Below are 6,324 nucleotides of genomic sequence, written 5' to 3' on the forward strand. Positions count from 1 at the left end.
ATAATTTCACAAAAAAATGAGTATTACGTAAAACCTATGAATTTTACATAAATATTTTATTTTTAGACATACTTTATGTAAAGTTTGACTAAATTTGTCACGTTCGTGTCTAAATTTCTAAAATTTATTTTTTGATATTAGTATATATTATAATTATTGGGTGTGTGAAGTTAATTTGGTGCTATAGAAAAAGTTTGGAGTTAATTTGATGGTTTTATATGTAAATTAAAAGTTTAGAGTAATTTTAAAAAGATTATATAGAGATGGAGGATCAAACTGGATTTTTCCCAGATTTGGATATATATTCCAAATTATTTGCGTGATGATCATCATCCTCATCATCTCAGTTTTCTTTTTTTTTCTTTTTCTTATCTTTCTCGCCTCTTCGTCATTTTTATCGTTCCTGAACCGTTTCTCCACCGTTTCTCCACCGTTTCTTTGAGTTACGGAGATTCGACCATCCGAATCACTCGAAATTGGAACCATAGCATCCTTATACATAGTTCTAAGTCCTAACCGAAAAGTTTTTGAATTTTGGCTGTGTTTGGAGGGAAACGTCTTAGACAGAATTTAGAGGCGAATCGATCGGGTGTATTTTCTTCCATTAGTGACCAATGTAAGTAACTATCAACTATATTTTGAGTTTTATGTATATAGATATAATTTTCAGAAATTGATATTTTAAGGTTATGTAGGAATTTTGTAAACTTGGGATTTTTCACGATTTTGCTTTTTATTGTGAAATTATGGTTCAAATGAAGCTATTCATTTGGCTTATATGTGAATTTCAGATTTTGCTTGATTACATTGATTTAAGGCTTGATTTGGTTGATTTAAATATATACATATATATTTTTGGTTTCAATGTATATATATATATATTTTGAATAAAATGAATTTGATGATTTCTTACGAATTGTTTTTGGATTGAGAAAGTTGTTACGGTTATTGTTGTTATTATTTTGGATTGATGTCCAAATATGATTTTTATGATAGAAAATGGCTAATTGAAGCTAAATGATTTATGGTTATGAAATAGTTTGGAATTTGATTGTGAAAGGAAAATTTGAGCACATTATGATTTTATGATTTTATATCCATCGAGAGTTATCTGAATCGGTGGTTTTATATTTGAAGACCATGTTCAGTGAGGGACATGGCCTGTGTACAAAGTCTGAAGACCTATTGGGTATGACAGTGAAGTGTTGGGTAAGACCATATGGGATAGGTAATGTTAAGAGACGTCTCGACTATATATGTGGTTATTGATTGATACTTAAGGGAAACTCGAGGATGGATACAATGTTTTAAGTTCATTTGGATTATGTTTTCGGTTATGATTGCTTTTGATATAACGTTTTACGTTTGATTGAATACGAGTTGGTTTGATAAAACATTTATTTGATTATGAATTGGTTTGATGAAAAGTTTATTTGTTTTGATTCGTTTTGATAAGATGCATTATATATATAAAGTTATATGAACTTTATATTTTGAGTATATTTTATAAGGTTTTGATTAAATCCTTTTATAAGTGTATATATGTAGTTATGTTAAGTAAAGTTGGTTTTTATAGCTGATAGTTTCTTACTGAGATTTTTGTCTCACGTTTTTAAATGTTTTAATGTTTTTAGGTGAAAAAGTACAGGATATAGAGAAGGTTGCCGACTGTTCACTACAAAAAAAAGCACTTTCAGAGACGACAAAAATCGTCCCCAAAAACATAAAAATTTGTCCCCTATACTTTTGGGGACAATTTTTTCATCTCTATTTTTCGTCATTGTTTCCTCCGTCCTTGATTCTATAGGGAACGAAAAACACGATGTCGTCCCCATTCTTAGGGACGACTGTCGTCCTCATTCTTAGAGACGACTGTCGTCCCCGTTAAGAGGGACGACTGTCGTCTCCATTCTTAGGGGCAACATCTCGTCCTTAGTCTTACAGACGACTGTCGTCCCCATTCTTAAGGACAATATCTCGTCCTCATTCTTACGGACGACTGTCGTCCCTGTTCTTAGGGACAACATTTCATCTTCGTTCATAGGGATGACTGTCATCCCCATTCTTAGGGACAATTGTCGTTCCCATGTAATAGTGACATATTTTTGTCCCTATAATAAAGGACGACACATGCTCTAAAAAATAATATGCTAATTATTAATTGAAACCAGTAGATTATTGATTTTCAATCAGTAATTAACAGGTTCATTTTTCAACAGCAACAAACCATAACCTCATTCTTAGACATAAATTAGAAAAAAAATCAAAACAAAATGATTTATTATGTAACAGTAATATTCAACAAAAAATTATTAGAACAAAAGAACTAACAAGTACAAGCTTATTGAGCTTATTCTTCCCAAATAACATCGGTTCTGATATGTCATAATTCCTAAAGATCAATCAAACCATATCCCCCTTAGCTTTAAATCGTTTCATTCTTCTGAAATCCTTCATCTGCAAATACACACATAAAATGCATATAACATTTGCCTTCCTAAATCAAATAATTATTCTCACCATCACTCCCAAAATCATAGGTAGCATAGTTAGTGTATTATAGATGAATTCTGAAACTGATAAAATCATTTCTAAATAGAAAAGCATAGCTAGATACAAAGTTAATCATGTGTGATTACAAAATCTTGTAACAGAAACACTAAAATGAATATGAGTTAAAACTTATACAATGAATGAGTTAAAACTTATATAAAGTAATATGTTTATCATATTCTGAAAGAGCATGCATCTTCCTTTTGCAAGCAGGTGTGCTCCTTTGATAACTATTTTTGTAGCCTTCGATTCTGCAATGTGCATTTTATTTCCAATCAGACTATATGTTACTACTTTCATAAACTAAAAATGCATAAAAAATCATTCTATCGACCTTTAAACATGTTGAATCAAATAAATTGGACTCATTATTTATTTTTCTCAATCACATAGGAAACAACCAATTTACATGTTTAAGTCCAAAACAACACACTTTTTCACTCTATGGATCACAATGGAATTAAAAGAGTGAGAGAGAGAGAGATTGAATCAAAGAGGAAAAACACAAAGTAGAAATTGCAAAAGAAGGGGTATTTTATAATAGATTTAGAAGCTAATGTAATTAGAAGCAGACAGTAGAAAACAAAACTAAAGAATACAGACTGTGGATTACCTATAATCAATAATGCTTCTGAAGTTAAAACCAAAAAGTCCATTCCCAACTGAGTCCTACCAAATTGCTTCAAAAAATAATAAAGAGATTAGTATCAAGTACCACTAGCCAAATATCTAAGCCTGGTGAAATCAGTTTCCATCTCAACATACCCATTCGCATCATGGACATCAACTACTAGTATCTGCTTATTTTGCTAAATAAAGAAATAAGATAAGCTTAATAGACAACAAAAAGCATCTCCTATCCAAGAAGATAATTATAAGCAATCTCAAGCCTTTTACTGGATTATGATTTTATAGTTATAAAAAAGGCAGGTTATATGGAATAGGCAAGAGTGCTAACTTACTCTTTTTCTTTCTAGAATAATATAATTATATAACTTGCAGATTTTATGAAAATGTATGAAAACTAGCATAAATGAGGTTAATAAACTCAAATTTTCTGTTATCAAATATCTACAGGAGTACTGATGATTTTCCATAGTTGCACCTCCTAGAAAGTCTTCCAGTTTTGGTGATGAACTTGACACCATTCCTTCAAACACCAAAAAATGAACCATTTATATACAAAGAAGAAATAACAAAAGGAGAAAGGCGAAGGAAGAAGCAAACCTTCAGGCTGTGATCTGGATAGAGCCTCCATAATGCAAAGAGAGCCATCTGTTTATGTGTATGTTTGTAGGAAGAGAATGAGATGCCAGTTGCGGGTACCATGTTGGGCAATGTAGGAAGACAGCTTGTTGTCTTCTTCAGGTGTCCATTGTCCCCTTTTCACATTATCCTTGATAATAAAGAAAAAAGGGGTAAAAACAGAGATATGGATAAGAATTAGATAAAGAAAAGAAAACAAGTAGAGAAGTGAGAAAAGTAATGGGAAATGGTTAATTCTTATATAAGGAAAAAGAATAGGCATGACAGCAGACATAAAAGGTGCATGATTTTATTGAAGGATTCAATGCTATAAGCTAAAAGTAATAAAAAAAATGCATTATCATTGAAATAACTTGAGAAATATGAACACAACTTAAGAGACAAATATAAGATATATGATTGGGCGTTAACTATTAGCTTTGATTTTAGTTCAATTGGTTGCATGAAAGTAATGAGAGTACCCAAACAAAAAATGACAGATTGTGAAAATACGCATCAGAAACTAAAAAAATATAAAAATGACTTCAAATATCCCACAAGTAAGAACACCCTGCTATTAAATGTGAAAGAAAGTAAAAAATAAATGAATTAATAGTACCTGGTCAAGGATCTTATCTCCATGATTTGGCCTCTAATTTCTCTTTGCAAAATGTTAAGAAGATTTTTGAGCAGCTTACACTCATGTTCAAAGGTATGAAACTGAGATTTCCTTCTCCATATCATTTGTCATGTCTGTCATTGTAACACAACAACAATCAATAATGAAACAAGTGTACAAGTCCTACTATGATAAAAACAACATTCAAAATCTGTAACTGCTATAACCGCCTAAACCAGGGGAACCATACCCTCCTAAGCTTGAAGATCCATAGCCGGCTCCCCCTAGATGGGAGGCGAAAGAAGATGTAGAGTAGCTCGTTTCCGGTACTAGGGGATATGAATTATATCCTGTGTCAATCTTCTCGTACACAGCTGGCATTGCTTCTTTCCGATTACTAATGAACTCCTTAATGAGTTGTTGAGCCATCTGAACTTGCAGAGTGGTGCCTTTAGTCCTATGAAATTGTTGCATTGTAAGTTTTCTCAAATATAGGAACGACGCTACGATCAACCAAGAACTTCCTTAGAGTTCACCATGAATCTCTATATTCTCTCATCAGAAGTAGCATATGAAGGCGAGTCTTCACCAAGAACTCTTACAGTAGCACCAGTGTTTTCCTGTATCGATTTTATTACAGACCCTTGCTTTCCAATTAAGTTAATAGCTTGTGAAGATGCAACCAGTAACCTTATGGAACAAAATGCAGTACCAGAAATAGCAAGGGATGTACTATCACCTTCACCACCTGATAGACCACTAACACGTTTGTACACTCTCACCACAACATCCATTACAGGAGATAGTATTGCTTCTGGTTCCTCTTTTCCAGATATCAAAACAGTGTTGAACGATAAGAATAATGGTCGTGTCAATCGAATTCTTGATCTGGATGAACAAACCAGCATCGTCCTCCATCCAAGCTTCATCATCCTTCATCTGAATGAACAAAAACAACAATAAAACAGAGACATGTGCAAATAATCAATAGAAAACTCAAGCAAAAGGAGAAAGTCTCAATTGCAGTTTGTTCTTTGTTGCTTTCTTTGTTAACTAATGGTTTCATTTAGAATTTCATAGTGAGATTACGGCATCTAACATCATGTTGAAGCTACTATAACAGAGGAATAAATCAAGCAGTCAACTATCGGTTTCATTAAATTGAAGGTAGATATACCAAACATTGAGATTTTCATGAAAATAAAAAAAATAGAAAACCTAACCTTGAAAATTCATTAAAGCTCCGTCTCCAAATTCGCTGATATTGAATTCGTCGATGAAAATTGGGGAAACAAAAGGGAGAGAAGAAGGCAAATGAAGAGGGAAAACAAATAGAGAGAAGAGAAAAGAGAGAATGTAAGAGTGGGGCGGTGGCTATGGATGGAGACGGTATGTCGGCTGGCAATGAGGGGAGCCAAGAATGAGAGAGAGAGAGAGAGAGGGAGAGAAAACTTGCGGTTAGACAAAATCAATTGATTTTGTCCCCCAAATAATAATAAATTTATATATAAAAGTATTATCTAATTTTTATTAATTAAATTTGTCCCTTTTACTAGATTAAAAAATAATTAGAGACAATATATATAGTTGTCCTCCATATTAATTTCAAAATTATAATTAAGCACAAAAAATTATATTTTGTCCTTAACCATTTGTACTTGAAAGTCACTTTTTTTTTTTTTTTTTTTTTTTGTAGTGGTTTAGGCGAGGTTTGGAAGTTGGATGCTTATTGTTAGAATTATGGTTAGAACTTTGGTATTACAATCGTAATATAATGATATTTGGATAATTGGGAGACTCCTAAGTTTTGATTTTGATCTTTCTATTTCACGTCTGATGCCGATTGAAGTCGTTTAGGGTCGGGTGTGACAAAATTTACGTAAACTTTTATTTTATAAGAAAAAATC

At 32.3% G+C, this 6,324-nt stretch overlaps 1 long non-coding RNA gene across 2 annotated transcripts; it reads right to left on the bottom strand.

The window, feature by feature from the left end:
* Nucleotides 1-2,263: 2,263 nt before the first annotated feature.
* LOC136223722 (uncharacterized) lies at nt 2,264-5,880 on the bottom strand. 2 transcript variants are annotated; one of them, XR_010686081.1, is made up of 6 exons: nt 5,641-5,880; nt 4,668-5,356; nt 4,418-4,551; nt 3,781-3,949; nt 3,167-3,703; nt 2,264-2,457 (listed from the first exon to the last, which is right to left on the bottom strand). It is a non-coding gene; the product is annotated as an uncharacterized lncRNA (long non-coding RNA). The 2 variants fall into 2 exon arrangements; XR_010686080.1 differs by lacking the exon at nt 2,264-2,457 and adding an exon at nt 2,569-2,804.
* Nucleotides 5,881-6,324: the final 444 nt, after the last annotated feature.

This window comes from Euphorbia lathyris, chromosome 3 (assembly GCF_963576675.1).
Source record: "Euphorbia lathyris chromosome 3, ddEupLath1.1, whole genome shotgun sequence".
Lineage (NCBI taxonomy): Eukaryota > Viridiplantae > Streptophyta > Magnoliopsida > Malpighiales > Euphorbiaceae > Euphorbia > Euphorbia lathyris.